This window comes from Pelodiscus sinensis, unplaced genomic scaffold (assembly GCF_049634645.1).
Source record: "Pelodiscus sinensis isolate JC-2024 unplaced genomic scaffold, ASM4963464v1 ctg72, whole genome shotgun sequence".
NCBI classification, from domain to species: domain Eukaryota; kingdom Metazoa; phylum Chordata; order Testudines; family Trionychidae; genus Pelodiscus; species Pelodiscus sinensis.
The window spans coordinates 583,671-600,437 of NW_027465834.1; the positions used below are offsets into that span (position 1 = coordinate 583,671).

General features: G+C 48.0%; 1 protein-coding gene across 10 annotated transcripts in view; it reads left to right on the forward strand.

Annotated features, from left to right (window-relative positions):
* Positions 1-16,767, forward strand: part of ARHGEF39 (Rho guanine nucleotide exchange factor 39) — a 104,074-nt gene that overhangs the window by 44,985 nt on the left and 42,322 nt on the right. The gene's annotated exons all lie outside the window — the stretch shown is intronic.

Here is a 16,767-nt window from a genome sequence, read left to right on the forward strand (position 1 = left end):
CACGACACTTGCCTGTTGGTTTTTGGCAAGCTTCAAATGGAGAGTCATTTGGCAAGCTTCAAACTGGTTCCTTGATGCTGACAGGGACTTCAGATAGGATCGTTGTCAGTTCGTTCTTGGTGGCAAATCCTACTCCATTAATTCGTTTTTCTTCCTTTGGGGTTCCTTTCCAGAAAAAGAGGTGTACCCTCTGCTTTCTTCTCTTAGCTTTCCTTCTGGTCTACACGTTTGTCAGGGCAGCTATGTGAATGTGAAATCATCGGAGCTCGCGGGCGATAATTGCCATGGGTCTATCTGGATTGTCCATTAAAGTCCAAATATTCCATCTTCCAAAATTTAACCTTAGATTTTGACTGCATAGAGGTGAACCCACTGGACGTGGTTATCTAGTCAGAAGGGTTGAGGTGGACTATGTTTAGGGCACCTTTTCTAGACCCCTCCCCATATGGGGTGAGCAGCGCAGATCCTAAATAGAGCTGCTCAGTCATGTATGAAGCTGCCGGACTGTTCTACCACCTTGGTCCTTAAAATGGAACAACTGATACACAAATCCATCACCTACGTGCTGGTCCATGACTAAAAGCTTCTGGATTTCGTCAGTCACCGTAGGGCTCAAGCTTAGGAGAGTAGTGCATAGAAAGATGCTTGTGCATGACTTCTTTTAACGTGGGGAGACTGCAGCCACCACACACTCCTTGATGGATAGAAGGCCCGGGTCCAATGTCATGGAATCCAGAAAACTTGGGTGTCTCCTGTCCACTGCAGCCTTCGTCTGCCTTCACAGCCATTGTAGCGTTACCCTTAGGTAACCTTTACCCTTAGGTAATCCTCCTTTTTGGCTTTTCTTATTACATTTTTACACTTCAAATGTTACTCACTTGTGCAGTAACTGATATTCTTCACAGAATCATAGCATAGTGGGACTGGAATGGACCCCGAGAGGTCATCAAATCCAGTCCCCTGCCCTCATGGCAGAACCCAGTACCATCTAGATCATCCCTGATAGATGTCTGTCTAACCTGCTCTTAAATATCTCCAGAGATGGAGATTCCACAACCTCCCAGTGTTTAACCACCCTGACAGATAAGTTTTTCCTGATGTCCAACCTAAACCTCCCTTGCTGCAGTTTAAGCTCATTGCTTCTTGTCCTATCCTCAGAGGCTAAGGAGAACAATTTTTCTCCGTCCTCCTTGTGAAACTCTTTTACGTACCTGAAAACCACTATCATGTCTCCTTTCAGTCTCCTTTTCAAAGTAAATAAGCCCAATTCTTTCAGTCTTCCTTCATAGGTCACGTTCTCTAGACCTTTAATCATTCTTGTTGCTCTTCTCTGGTCCTTTTCCAACTTCTCCACATCTTTCTTGAAATGTGGTGCCCAGAACTGGACACAATACTCTAATTGAGGCCCAATCAGCTAAGAGTAGAGCGGAAGAATGACTTCTCGTGTCTTGCTCACAACACTCCTGTTAATGCACCTCACGATCATGTTTCCTGTTTTTGCAACAGCATCACACTATTGACTTATATTTAGCTTGTGGTCCACTATGACTCCTAAATCCCTTTCTGCAATACTCCTTCCTAGACAGTTGCTTCCCATTCTATATGTGTGAAACAGATTGTTCTTTCCTAAGTGAAGCACTTTGCATTTGTCCTTATTGAACTTCATCCTGTTTACCTCAGACCATTTCTCCAGTTTGTCCAGATCATTTTGAATTATGACCTTAACTTGAGCATTAACACTGCACCTGTGAGGATCCCAACCTAATATATTTGAGATCCTGCTTGTCTTTCTCTCCCTCTTGTGATTCTTCCTGCCCCTATCTCTCTGCCTTCTATCTCTCACTCCAGTCTTTCCATCTGATCATGAAATGAGCTGCACTGCAGGGTATCCATATGGTGATAACATAGAAATATAGGACTGGAAGAGACTGCAGCATGTCATGTATCTAGTCCCCTGAACTGATCCAAGTCTAAATATTACCAGGACCATCCCCGACAGTTGTTTGGAGGTTTTTAAAGAACAGATTAGACAATGACAGAGATTCCATAACCTTCTTAGGTTCAGTAAAAGCTTTTTCATCCAGCATGTTGAGAGAAGGGGGGAGAGAGTGCCGGTAAGAGAGAAATTCTAGTTAACTGAGGAGAGGGATTGTGGCTACAGAAGGGGGTGTGAGCCACTGGTTCTGGGAGGGGGGATCAGGACAGGAAGTTTGAGCATGGAAGGGCTTTGGGGGTGCTAGATTTGGGAGAAGGGGCTCACCTCATATGGCTGCACACAAGTGGTGACCTGTCCCTGCTGCTCCTAGTGGATGCACAGCTAGGCAACTCCATGCACTGCCCCCACTTTGAGCGCTGGCTTCACAGCTCCCATTGGCCAGAAGCTGTTGGGGTGGCATCTGCAGGTGCCACCCTGTGCACAAAGCTGCCCAATCATGCCTCCACCAGGAGCAGCAAGGACAAGCTTGAGGGGAGTTGCCCAAGATGAGCGCCCTCCGGATCTAGTTTGCCAAAATCCCTCCGCACCCCTGAGCTCCCTCTTGCATCCAAATTCCCTTCTAGAGCCCACCCCAAATCCCTTATATCTGTTCCTCTGCCTTGGAGCAGCAGGGACATGTTGCTGCTTCCAGGGAATCGTGAGGAGCCAGGTAGGAAGTGTGCTGGTCCCAGGCCAACTGGACTATAGACCAGACTTTCTATGAAGATGAGAAATGTTAGTTTATAAAGCTTTCTGGTTGGTACAGAGTCACATAACACAGCTTCTGTGGTAATTTGTTCTAGTGCTTAACTATCCTTACATTTAGGAAGCTTTTTCTAATATCTAATTTAAATATCCCTTGCTCCAATTTAAGCCCATTACTTCTCATCCTATCCTCATTGGCTATGGAGAACAATTAATCATGCTCTTCTTTTAAAACAGTTTTTTATGTAATTGAAGACTATAATCACATTCCCCCTTGAGTCTTCGCTTCTCCAAACTAAACACATCCAATTTTTCAATCATTCTTCAACAGTCATATTTTCTTGACCTTTGTTGCTCTCTTCTGGACTTTCTCCAATTTGTTCACATCTTTCCTGAAGTGTGGTATCTAGAACTGGACACAGTACTCCCAGACTTTATCAATGCTGAGCAGAGTGGAAGAATATCTTTGTATCTTGCTGTCACATTATTGGATTTTAATAGGAAAATGCAGATCATTGGTGCACCCACTGTTGTGGGTTTGCCCCAAATTCTGTGCAAAATGGGCCATGTGAGGTGTCTAATGAAAGCTTATGCTAGGCTGATTCTCTGAATGCTACTCATATACTTATATGATTATTATATGTAAAGTTATGAATATGGGTTTTGTACTTATATTTTAAATGTTCTCTGTCTGGGAGACGGGGTGGGTGGCAGCACTGCCTCCACCTGCCCGCCCTGTGGGGGGGAAGAGGGAGATGGGCGAGAGCACCAGACAGCGCGGGGCCATGTGGCTGGGTGTACGAGGCCAGGGCAGGGCTTTGTTCTCTGGGCCTGGTTGCGTGCAGGGCAGTCCTGCTGCTGCATGGGTGGGGCACAAGGGCTTTGATGCCAGCCACAGGCGGAGAGTGAGGCAGGGGTTGGACTTGCCCTGGACAGCGCTAAGAAGCTGGAGGTGGGGGCAGCATGGGGGACAGTGTCCAGGCACGGGGGGGGGGGGGGGAGGGGGGAGCATCCTGAGGCAAAGATGAGAGGAAGGTGAAGAAGGAAGATGGCCCTCATAAAGTGGGCAGACTTAGAGAAGTGGTGGGTTTGTGTGCTTTCTGTGAATAGTTTGGTGCCTTATAGGGGAGAATCCCAGTCTTGAGCTGTAAGTAGCCCTGATTTGACCCTTTCAGTGGTGCCCCCAAACCACCTGGTATATTACGCTTGCTTTCAGCATTCCTGTTAATACATCCCAGAATGATAGATGCTTTTTTTTGGCAACACAGTTATATTGTTGGCACAAATTTATTTCTTATGTTCTTGTGTTGTCATATGTTCCAGTATAATAGTGGTTCCCAACCTTTTTGATACCAGGGACCAGCAAACCCATGCACAAACATTTGGCGGACTGGCAACATTTGTATATTTGCATATTCATTATGCAAATAATAAATATGCAAATAAAATGTTACTGGTCTGCCAAAAGCCCTGGCTTCCAAACTCCACCAGTGCCAGCCCTAGCCCCTAGAGCCCTCTACTACCCTCCAGCGCCAGCCACTGACCCCCCAGAGTTCCCTGCACCCAAGACCCGCAGTGCGAGCCTCCCACCCCCAGGGTACGTCTAGACTACACCTCTTTGTCAACAGAGAGGTATAGAATAGGCACGTCACAATTGCTAATGAAGTGGGGATTTAAATAACCACTTTAAATAAGTGGAGATTTTTTGAAAAAACAATAGTCTAGACACGGATCTGTCGAAAAATAAACACTTTTTCGAAAGATCCTGTAAACCTCAATTTTTGAGGAATATAGGATCTGTTGAAAAAGGGTTTATTTTTTGACAGATCCGTGCCTAGACTGCCGGAGGGTTTTTTTTTCTGAAAAAGCTCCGTGTTGAAAAAAAGCAGCAGCCATATTTATGCTAATGAAGCACGGGATATTTAAATCCCTGCTTCATTAGCAATTTCGATGTGCTTGATTTGCATCCTTCTGTCGACAGTGGGATGCAGTCTAGACGTAGCCTCTGAGTGCCCTAGTGCCAGCCCCCCACCACACCTTCTAGTGCCAGCCTTCTGTTTCCAGAGCCCCATTGTACCCAACCTCCCAGAGCCTCCCTGTAAGTGCCAGTCCCCAATATAGCACCGTCCCCAGAGCTTCCCAGTGCCAATCTTGCCCCCATAGCCTCCCCAGTACTAGCTCGATCCCCAAAAATGCTGAGTGCAAGCCTACCGCCTCTTAGAGCCTCCCAGCACTAGCTGCGCTCCCGGAGCCCATAGTACCTGCCACACCCACCCCCTCACCTAACCCTGTGCTGCTTCCCAGCTGCCAGCTGAGTGCTGATGCCTGAGTCACTGCTGCTCTAATGCTGCTGTGCCAGGCTCCACATGGCCCTCCCGCTGTGCAGCAAAGCGCTCTTCCATGGCCAAGAAAAAACCCCAGCCCTGCTCTGCCATTCCTGCAGCCCAGCCTGCAATACACACATGGGATCAGTGGTGTCTATGGTAAAAGCAAGAGGGGAGGGCATACATTTCTGGTGGCTCAAGAGTTCCTTCCCAAGCCTTTAATAGTCGGGGCCTAGAGGCACAGGGTCACTCAGCCCATGCACATCTCAGGCTCACGGCACCCACCCAACAGCCGGGTGATACTAGCTCCCCTGACACCAGCTGGTTTGAGTCAGGGAGCCCAGCTCCCCCTGCACAACTCGGACCAGTGCTACCAGCTGCGGCAACCCAGAACGTTGGGAAACAGCCAGACACATAGTGCAGGCCAGAGCCAGGAGGGGAGATCGCGCGGGGGAAGCCAGGCCCTGCCAGAGGAGGGTCAGAAATCACAGAAACCCAGCACAACCCCAGGGCCTCTAATCAGATGCTCTGTAATACTGATACAGGCTGTTACTCTCATGGCCGCGAAAGCTCTGCTCGCTGGTCCTGAACGCACCACTCACAACAGAAAGAACACGGGGCAACTCCGCCATGCAGCTCTGTCGGCTGGGTGCGTGGCTGCCACCAGAGCTAGAACCAGAGCTGTGGAGAGGCTGCCTGAGTAGGGACACACAGTCAGTTCATAGCACCACTCGCCATGAAAGGGCGGGGAGAGAATTTTTAGTTCGCACACAGGCACGCACCTTATAAGCAATGGAATTCCCCAGAGGGCAGGGCTCATGAGCAGCTGGGGGTATGGCCTGGCAGAGTGTCCTAGCCCAGCAGGCAGGGGTTCATGGCCTGCCACCAGTACATGGACCGGTGGTTGGGAACCACTGCACTATAATCCCAGATCCTTTTCTGCAGTACTCCTTCCAAGGTACTTTCCATTCTTCTTCGAGTAGTGTCCCCATGGGTGCTCCACTCTAGGTGAAAGGTCACCCTGAGCTGCAGATCGGAGCTTTGTACAGCAGTTTCCCCTGTTGAGCCACGCATGCCCAGGAGGAGTCTTGAGCCCTTCCTGCCTCCTGAGGAGCGCAGCTCAACCCTCTCCCTTTCAGTTCCTCTTTAACCGCCCTCGTCAGCGAACGGAGCAAACAGGAGCTCCCTGTTAGACTATCTGACTACTTTCGCTTTAGTTATTTAGCCATAGTTATTTTCCTCTATTCTAATCCTAATTAGTCTCTCCTTTGTTCTAAAAAAAAACCAAAAAACTAGAAATAGGAAAAATAGATTTAATTAAAATCCCATCTCAGGGTGCTTGAACTCACCTGAAACTGGGACTCTGGTGAACCGGCGTTCTCCCGGCTATCAAAGCAAGACACACATTTAAAAAAAAAAAAAAAAAAAACCACCACACAAGGACATACTACAATAACTGTATAGAAGATAAATATAATAAGCTGAAGGAGGAGAGAGTTCGCCAAATGTCCGGCTCCTCAGGCTTTAAAAAATGCGGTCAATGCCAGGACCCAATGCCGGCTTCAGATGGTCACTCAAACTGCATACGCTGTTTGGGGGAGACTCACTCTCCCCACAACTGTACCCATTGCAATTCCCTGACGGCGAGAGCCAGAAAAGATCGTGAGCTCTGCCTCAGAATGATCCTATTTGAAAAAGCTTTACAGCCTGCGGGGGAACAACCGACAGCGCGGCAAGAGCCTCCGCCGCCTTCCAGGAATGACCTGAGAGCAAGAGCCTCTCCATGCCCGCTCCGCACCGGCATCGGGGCGCGCAACAGCTGAGTAGCCCCGGGAGCACTCCAGCACGGCAGGAAAAGCCGGCGCCGCTTCAAACCGCGGTGACACTTGAAAGCGCAGCACTGCTTCCAGCCCTGGCGCCACTTCAAGCCTCTGCGGCGCCGAAAGCTAAAGCATGGCTTAAAGCTGCGGTGCCGATTAAAGTCACGGCACTGCAGCAGAAGGATGGGCAGCCTCTGAAGTCACTGGCACCAGCTGATGCTCCACTGGTCCTGCCGCAGCCAGACAAGCAGCCAGATGAGGCTGCTAGGGATCAGCCCCAACAAGAGACTGATCCACACAGTAGACTTCACTATTCGTGCCTGCCCTCTACTTCTTACTCTCCTGGGAGGTCTCCATCAAGGCAATCCCCTCCCAGGTTGATATCACCGTTATCTCTTCAGGACGCTCCCCTTCCTGATGATGACCGCCACACGGTCTATTCCTCGCGACATCCATCACCTGGGAAGGTTCGCTCCCACCATTATAGGGCTCCGCCGCAACATAGCCCATGGCACCCATACTGGCCTTACCCACCTCCACCTTATCCACTGCAATCGGGACCATGGGAACACCACTCCCCACCTCGCTCCACCGCATCCCAGAGAAGCTTGCCTCAGCCACAGCCCCTACCTCCAGCAAGTCTATAGGAGGACGAGGCGGAATGAATCTCAGACAAGGACTCAGATACTCAGTCAGTAAACGTCACACACTCTAATGCCCTTGATGCACAACCAGATGATGCCGTAGTACCATCAGACACTGAAACAATTAACGATCTAAAACAGTTCCAAGAACTATTCAAGAGAGTAACGACAAGCCAGAATGTCTCCCTGCAAGAGGTGCAGAAGAAACAGTACCAATTGCTAAAGAATCTACATCCCACTCTACATGGCAAGATTGCCCTGCCCATAGACGATTCAGTAATGGAGACCTCAGAAGACCTGTGGAAGACACCTGCATCCATTCAACCAACTAATAAGAAAATTGACAGAAAGTACTTTGTCCCCTCAAAAGACAATGACTTTCTCTAACCCTAACCCTAACCCTTTCTTTTTGCTCACCCACAGCCTAACTCACTAGTCGTGGACTCAGCACAACGGGCGAAGCTTCTACAATATAGGACGGGCAATGCAGATAAGGACCACAAAAAGTTGGACTCCTTTGGCAAGAAAATATACTCCTCTTTCACTCTACAACTTAGAATATCAAATTACTCTGCTCTCTTAGCAAATCACGACTTTGACAACTACTCAAAACTGGGAGAACTAATGCCACACCTCCCCGACTCCAAAAGACCCATCTTGAAATCAATAGTTCATGAGGGCCATATGATCGCCCGCACCGCTCTCCAAACGGCAATGGATGTATCTGACACTGCAGCCCGAGTTACATCTACAGTGGTGGTGATGCGTAGAGCTTCTTGGCTCCAGTCATCTGGAGTTCCCTGTGAACTCCAACCCAAAGTGGAAGACTTGCCATTTGACAAGCAAAAGTTATTTGCAGCCACTACGGATGAAATGCTCCACAACAGCAAAAATTCTAAGTCCACACTTCACACGTTAGGCATGTACATGCCACCCTATAAACGCAGGCGATACACCCCATATAATTCATATAATCGATACCGATATGGGGAATACAATCGACCACAGAGGCCTTATGAAGACACCAGACCAATACAACGAGGTCCCAGAAGGCGACCCAACCAAGCCCCCCCACTGGCTACTCAACCATCAAAGCAGCAAATTTGAACATTTGGTCAAGGGCCTGCAAGACCTCCCTCACGATCTAGCACCACCTCAACATAGCCATCTATTCAACCACCGCTTGCACGCCTTCCTCCCACAGTGGGAATCCATAACATCGGACAGCCGGGTCCTAGAGATAATTCGAGTAGGCTATACCATCCCTTTTATTTCTATCCCCCTTACCTTTCCCCCTACCCCGTCCCTTTTCAGGGACCACTCTCACGAAACCCTTCTAAATCAAGAGATCAATTGGCTCCTCGTCATCGGAGCTCTAGAAAGGGTACCCTGAGAGTTCCACGGGAGAGGGTTTTACTCAAACTATTTCTTGACCGAGAAAAGAACAGGGGGTTGGAGACCTATATTGGATCTCCACAAACTGAACAAATTTCTCAAGAAACAGTGTTTCAAGATGGTCACTCTCTCCGCAATCATTCCTGCACTAGATCAAGGGGACTGGTTCGCAGCCCTCGACCTCCAAGATGCCTATTTCCATATAACCATCCACCCCTCCCACAGACGCTACCTAAGCTTTGCGCTTGGTCCAGACCACTTCCAATACAAGGTTCTCCCCTTTGACCTCTCATGAGCTCCGAGGGTTTTTCGAAGGTACTAGCGGTCATAGCTGCGTACCTCAGGTGGCAGAATGTTATCATATTCCCCTACCTGGACGACTGCCTTCTAAAAGGATCCTCATACGCCGAAACCACCTCTATGATATATACAACCATGGCCCTCCTCAATCGTCTAGGCCTCCTGATCAACAAAGACAAATCAGCGCTACACCTGGTCCAAGATATAGAGTTCATTGGCGCATGACTGGACTCCGTTACAGCCTGAGCATACCTACCTCGGCAACGTTTCGCAACTATACAGGAAATTATAACCAGGATGCTCACAATGCCTACCACCACAGTACTTACATGCCTCCGACTAATGGGACACATGGCTTCCACCACCTACGTAGTCCACCATGCTCGCCTACACTTTCGATGCTTCCAGCTCTGGGTGGTGACCATTTACATCCCATCACGACACCCTCGAAGCAAAAGGGTTACTATCCCACCAAATGTGCTTGCATCCCTACAATGGTAGCCCGTGCCAAACAATCTTCTGGCGGGGGTCCCATTCCAACAAACCAAACCCACTATCCAAATTACCATGGATGCTTCCCTCCTCGGCTGGGGTGCACATATGGACAGCTGCGAAGTTCAGGGCAGGTGGTCCCCAAACGAGACACTCGAATTCAGAGCAGTAAGGAACACTTGCGCACACTTTGCTTCCGACATCGCCAATCATACAGTTCGTATCCTAACGGACAATATTTGCACGATGTTCTACATAAACAGACAGGGCGGAGCCCACTCCTGCTCCCTGTGCACGGAGGCTATTTGCCTCTGGAACTCGTGCATCCGCAACCAGGTCACCCTCATAGCATGCTACCTGCCAGGGGTGAACAATACCAGAGCGGACTGCCTCAGTCGAAACTTCACCTTAGACCACAAATGGGAATTACATACGGAGGTCACAAACTCAGTTTTCCACCAGTGGGGATGGCCATCTATAGAGCTCTTCGCTTCGGCCCAGAATACCAAATGTCCCCAATTCTGCTCACGTGCGGGACTTGGCAAGCACTCTCTGGGGGATGCCTTTCTAATCAAATGGGCAGCGCCCCTACATTACGCCTTTCCCCCCATACCTCTCATCCCAAGAGTCCTACGCAAAATCCTGAGAGACAAAGCCCTAGTCATCGTGATTGCCTCATCATGGTCTCGCCAAACCTGGTACCCATACCTTCACAAGCTAGCGGTCCAGCCTCCCCATCCATTACCATACCGGATAGACCTACTATCTCAGGACAATGGCAGGATACTACAGCCCCAACTCCGTACCCTGCATCTTCAGGCGTGGCTTCTTTCTGGTTCTCAGAGATAGAAGACCGCTGCTCACAGCAAGTAAAAGACATCCTCCTCCATAGCAGGAGGCAATCCACTCGAAAAACCTACCAGCAAAAATGGGTACGAGCCAAAGTGGAACCCCGTGTCCCTCCACTGAATACCATACTAGATTACATTATGGACCTTAAAGCATCAGGATTGTCAATTTCCTCTCTAAGAGTACATCTCTCTGCAATAGCAGCATTTCATACCTCGGTGGACGGCTTCTCCATTTTTAACCATCCTATCACGAAGAGGTTCCTCAAGGGACTTCAAAATGTGTACCCACCATATAAGGCCCCACCCACTTGTGGGACCTAAATCTTGTTTTGGACTACCTCACCAGACCTCCTTTTGAACCATTGGCAACAATACCACTTCCCTTCCTTTTTATGAAAGTCTGCTTCCTCTTAGCCATCACCTCTGTCAGAAGGGTGAGTGAACTTGCAGCACTAATATGTCGGAACCCCCTTACACCGTTTTCACAAAGGATAGGGTCATACTTAGACCCCACCCGATGTTCCTGCCTAAGGTCTGTACGGAATTCCACATCAACGAATCGATCGTATTACCTACCTTTTTCCCGAAACCACACTCTTCACAGAGAGATGTCACCCAGCTTACTCTGGACATCCGGAGGGCTCTGGCCTTCTTCCTAGAAAGAACAAAACCATTTCGTAAATCTGAAAGACTTTTTATTTCCATCGCTGAACGATCCAAAGGGACACCAGTATCATCGCAACGAATCTCGAAGTGGATATCGACCTGTCTAATCAAGTGCTACTCTCTGGGCAATAGACCGTTACAGAGCCCACCACGAGCGCATTCCACCCGAGCCACGGCTGCCTCTACAGCCTTTCTGGGCAACGTCCCCTTAAGAGACATTTACCGGGCAGCAACATGGTCTTCAGACCATACTTTTGCTAAACACTACGCTATTCTTCCACAACTCGAGTGATTCAGCAGTTGCCACAGCAGTGCTCTCTATCACTGCCAAACAATGACTCTGGCTCCCCTCCAGCCTTACATTGAATACTGCTTTGTAGTCACCTAGAGTGGAGCACCCATGGGGACACTACTCGAAGAAGAAAAGAGAGTTACTCACCTCGTGCAGTAACGAGTGTTCTTCAAGATCTGTGTCCCCGTGAGTGCTCCACGACCCTCCTTACCTCCCCTCTGCTCGGAGTCGAAATTCTCGGGCGGAGACGAGGAACTGAAAGGGAGGGGGTTGAGCCGCGCTCCTCAGGAGGCAGGAAGGGCTCGAGAAGCCTCCTGGGCATGCATGGCTCAACAGGGGAAACTGCTGTACAAAGCTCTGATCTGCGGCTCAGGGCGACCTTTCACCTAGAGTGGAGCACCCACGGGGACGCACATCTCGAAGAACGCTCATTACTGCACAAGGTGAGTAACTCCCTTTTTTGTATTTGTATGGTTGATTATTCCTTCCTAAATGTATATGAGCAGGGCTTGCAAAGTGGCGGCGAGCCCTGCTCGCCAGCCATGCGGTTCTGCACACTACGCATGCGCAGACCGCGCTGCGCATGCGCTGACCGCAATGTGCGGCCATGCCGGCTTGTAATCTACTAGCCACGGGCGAGTAGATTACATTAATTGTTGAGCCCTGTATATGGCAATGATCATATTTGGTCAGATCAGTGGTCCATCTAGCTCAGTAGTCTGAGAGATTTTAGGATAGAAGACTGGGGTGTAGGAAAGAGTCATAGAATCATAAAGCTGGAAGAGACCTCAGAAGGTCATCAAGTCCAGCCCCCTGCTCTAGGCAGGACCAATCCCAGCTAAATCAACCTGGCCAGAACTTTGTCAAGCCGAGACTTAAACACCTCTAGGGATGGAGACTCCACTGCTTCTCTAGGTAACCCATTCCAGTGCTTCACCACCCTCCTAGTGAAATAGTTTTTCCTAATATCCAACCTGGACCTCTCCCACCACAACTTGAGACCATTGCTCCTTGTTCTGTCATCTGTCACTACTGAGAACAGCCTCTCCATCCTCTTTGGAACCTCCCTTCAAGAACTTGAAGGCTGCTATCAAATCCCCCCTCACTCTTCACTTCTGCAGACTAAACAGACCCAACTCCCTCAGCCTCTCCTCATAAGTCATATGCTCCAGCCCCCTAATCATATTGGTTGCCCTCCGCTGGACCCTCTCCAATGGGTCCACATCCTTTTTGTAGTGGGGGGCCCAGAACTGGACACAATACTCCAGATATGGCCTCACCAGAGCCAAATGAAGGGGAATAATGACATCTCTGGATCTACTGGCAATGCTCCTCTTAATGCAACCTAATATGCCATTAGCCTTCTTGGCTACAAGGGCACACTGTTGACTCATCTCCAGCTTCTCATCCACTGTAATCCCCAGGTCCTTTTCTGCAGAACTACTACTTAACTGGTTGGTCCCCAGCTTGTAACTATGCTTGGGATTCTTCTGTCCCAAGTGCAGGACTCTGCACTTGTCCTTGTTGAACCTCATCAGATTTCTTGTGGCCTAATCCTCCAATTTGTCTAAGTCACTCTGGACCCTATTTCTGCCCTCAAGCATATCTACCTCGCCCCCTAGCTTAGTGTCATCTGCAAACTTGCTGAGGGTGCAATCCATCCCCTCATCCAGGTACTTAATAAAGATATTGAACAAAACCGGTCCTAGAACCAAACCTTGGGGCACTCTGCTAGAAACTGACCGCCATCCTGACATCGAGCCATTGATCACTACCCACTGGGCCTGGCCTTCTAGCCATCTTTTTATCCATCTTACCATCCATTTATCCAATCCACATTCCCTTAACTTGCTGGCAAGAATATTGTGGGAGACCATATCAAAAGCCTTGCTAAAGTCAAGGTATATCACATCCACTGACTTTCCCACGTCCACAGAGCCAGTTACCTCATCATAGAAGCTAATCAGATTGGTCAGGCACGACTTGCCCTTTGTGAATCCATGCTGACTATTCCTAATCACTTTCCTCTCTTCCAAGTGCCTCGAAATGGTTTCCTTAAGGATCCCTTCCATGATATTTCCAGGAACTGAGGTAAGACTGACCAGCCTATAGTTCCCTGGATTGTCCTTCTTCCCTTTTTGAAGATGGGCACTACATATGCCCTTTTCCAATTATCTGGGATTTCTCCCGATCTCCACGACTTTTCAAAGATAATGGCCAAAGGCTCCTCAATGACATTTGCCAACTCCCTCAGTACCCTCAGATGCATTAAGTCCGGACCCATGGATTTGTGTACGTTTAGTTTTTCTAAATAGTTCCTAACCTTTTCTTTACCCACCAAGGGCTGTCCATCTTCATCCCATCTTGCGTCACTTAGCGCAGTAGTCTGGGAGCCCACCTTGTCTGTGAATACAGAGGCAAAGAAAGCATTGAGTACTTCAGCTTTCCCCACATCATCTGTCACTAGGTTACCTCCTTCATCCAGTAGGGACCGCACACCCTTTCTGATCACCTTCTTCTTGTTGACATGTCTGTAGAAACCTTTCTTGTTATCCTTCACATCCTTAGCCAGTCGCAATTCCATTTGCGCTTTCGCCTTCCTGGTAACCCCCCGGCATTCTCGAGCTATCATAGAATCATACAATCATAGGACTGGAAGGGACCTCGAGAGGTCATCGAGTCCAGCCCCCCGCCCTCAAGGCAGGACCAAGCTCCACCTACACCATCCCTGACAGATGTCTATCTAACCTGTTCTTAAATATCTCCAGAGAGGGAGATTCCACCACCTCCAATTTATTCCAATATTTGACCACCCTGACAGTTAGGAATTTTTTCCTAATGTCCAATCTAAACCTCCCCTGCTGCACTTTAAGCCCATTACTCCTTGTCCTGTCCTCAGAAACCAAGAGGAACAAATTTTCTCCTTCCTCCTTGTGACATCCTTTTAGATATTTGAAAACCGCTATCATGTCCCCCCTTAATCTTCTTTTTTCCAAACTAAACAAGCCCAGTTCATGAAGCCTGGCTTCATAGGTCATGTTCTCTAAACCTTTAATCATTCTTGTCGCTCTTCTCTGTACCCTTTCCAATTTCTCCACATCTTTCTTGAAATGTGGCGCCCAGAACTGGACACAGTACTCCAGCTGAGGCCTAACTAGTGCAGAGTAGAGCGGCAGAATGACTTCACGAGTTTTGCTTACAACACACCTGTTGATACAACCTAGAATCATATTTGCATTTTTTGCAACAGCATCACACTGTTGACTCATATTCAACTTGTGGTCCACTATGACCCCTAGATCCCTTTCCGCCATGCTCCTTCCTAGACAGTCGCTTCCCATCTTGTATGCATGGAACTGATTGTTCCTTCCTAAGTGGAGCACTTTGCATTTCTCTTTATTAAACCTCATCCTGTTTACCTCTGACCATTTCTCTAACTTGCTAAGGTCATTTTGAATTATGTCCCTATCCTCCAAAGAAGTCGCAACCCCACCCAGTTTGGTATCATCTGCAAACTTAATAAGAGTACTCTCTATCCCAATATCTACATCATTGATGAAGATATTGAATAGTACGGGTCCCAAAACAGACCCTTGAGGAACTCCACTTGTTATCCCTTTCCAGCAGGATTTAGAACCGTTAACAACCACTCTCTGACTACGGTTATCCAGCCAATTATGCACCCACCTTATCGTGGCCCTATCTAAGTTATATTTGCCTAGTTTATCAATAAGAATATCATGCGAGACCGTATCAAATGCCTTACTAAAGTCTAGGTATATGACATCCACCGCTTCTCCCTTATCCACAAGGCTCGTTATCTTATCAAAGAAAGCTATCAGATTAGTTTGGCATGACTTGTTCTTCACAAACCCATGCTGGCTATTCCCTATCACTTTATTACTTTCCAAGTGTTTGCATATGATTTCCTTAATTACCTGCTCCATTATCTTCCCTGGGACAGACGTTAAACTGACCGGTCTATAGTTTCCTGGGTTGTTCTTATTCCCCTTTTTATAGATGGGCACAATATTTGCCCTTTTCCAGTCTTCTGGAATCTCCCCTGTCTGCCATGATTTTTCAAAGATCATAGCTAAAGGCTCAGATACCTCCTCTATCAGCTCCTTGAGTATCCTGGGATGCATTTCATCAGGACCTGGTGACTTGCTGACATCTAAATTTCCTAAGTGATTTTTAACTTGTTCTTTGTGTATCCTATCTTCTAAACTTACCCTCTCTCTGCTTGTATTCACTACGTTAGGCACACCTCCAGACTTCTCGGTGAAGACCGAAACAAAGAAGTCATTGAGCATCTCCGCCATTTCCAAGTTTCCTGTTACTGCTTCTCCCTCCTCACTAAGCAGTGGGCCTACCCTGTCCTTGGTCTTCCTCTTGCTTTTAATGTATTTATAAAAGGTCTTCTTGTTTCCCTTTATGCCTGTAGCTAGTTTGATCTCATTTTGTGCCTTTGCCTTTCTAATCTTGCCCCTGCATTCCTGTGTTGCTTGCCTATATTCATCCTTTGTTAGTTGTCCTAGTTTCCATTTTTTATATGACTCCTTTTTTATTTTGAGATCGTGCAAGATCTCCTTGTTAAGCCAAGCTGGTCTTTTGCCATATTTTCTATCTTTCCTACACAGCGGAATTGTTTGCTTTGGGGCCCTTAACAACGTCCCTTTGAAATACTTCCAACTCTCCTCAGTTGTTTTTCCCTTCAGTCTTGCTTCCCATGGGACCTTACCTACAAGTTCTCTGAGCTTATCAAAATCTGCCTTCCTGAAATCCATTACCTCAATTGTGCTGGTTTCCCTTCTACCTTTCCTTAAGATCATGAACTCTATTATTTCGTGATTACTGTCCCCTATACTGTCTTCCACTTTCAAGTTCTCAACTAGTTCCTCCCTATTTGTTAAAACCAAATCCAGAACAGCTTCTCCTCTGGTAGCTTTTTCAACCTTCTGAAACAGAAAGTTGTCTCCAATGCAGTCCAGAAACTTATTGGATAGCCTGTGCCTCGCTGTGTTAATTTCCCAACATATGTCTGGATAGTTAAAGTCCCCCCATCACCACCAAATCTTGGGCTTTGGATAGTTTTGTTAATTGTTTAAAAAAGGCCTCATCCACCTCTTCCACCTGGCTAGGTGGCCTGTAGTAGACTCCTAGCATGATATCACCCTCGTTTTTTACCCCTTTTAGCTTAACCCAGAGACTCTCTACACAGCTATCTCCTACGTTCATCTCCACTTCAGTCCAAGTGTGTACATTTTTAATGTACAAGGCAACCCCTCCTCCCTTTTTTCCCT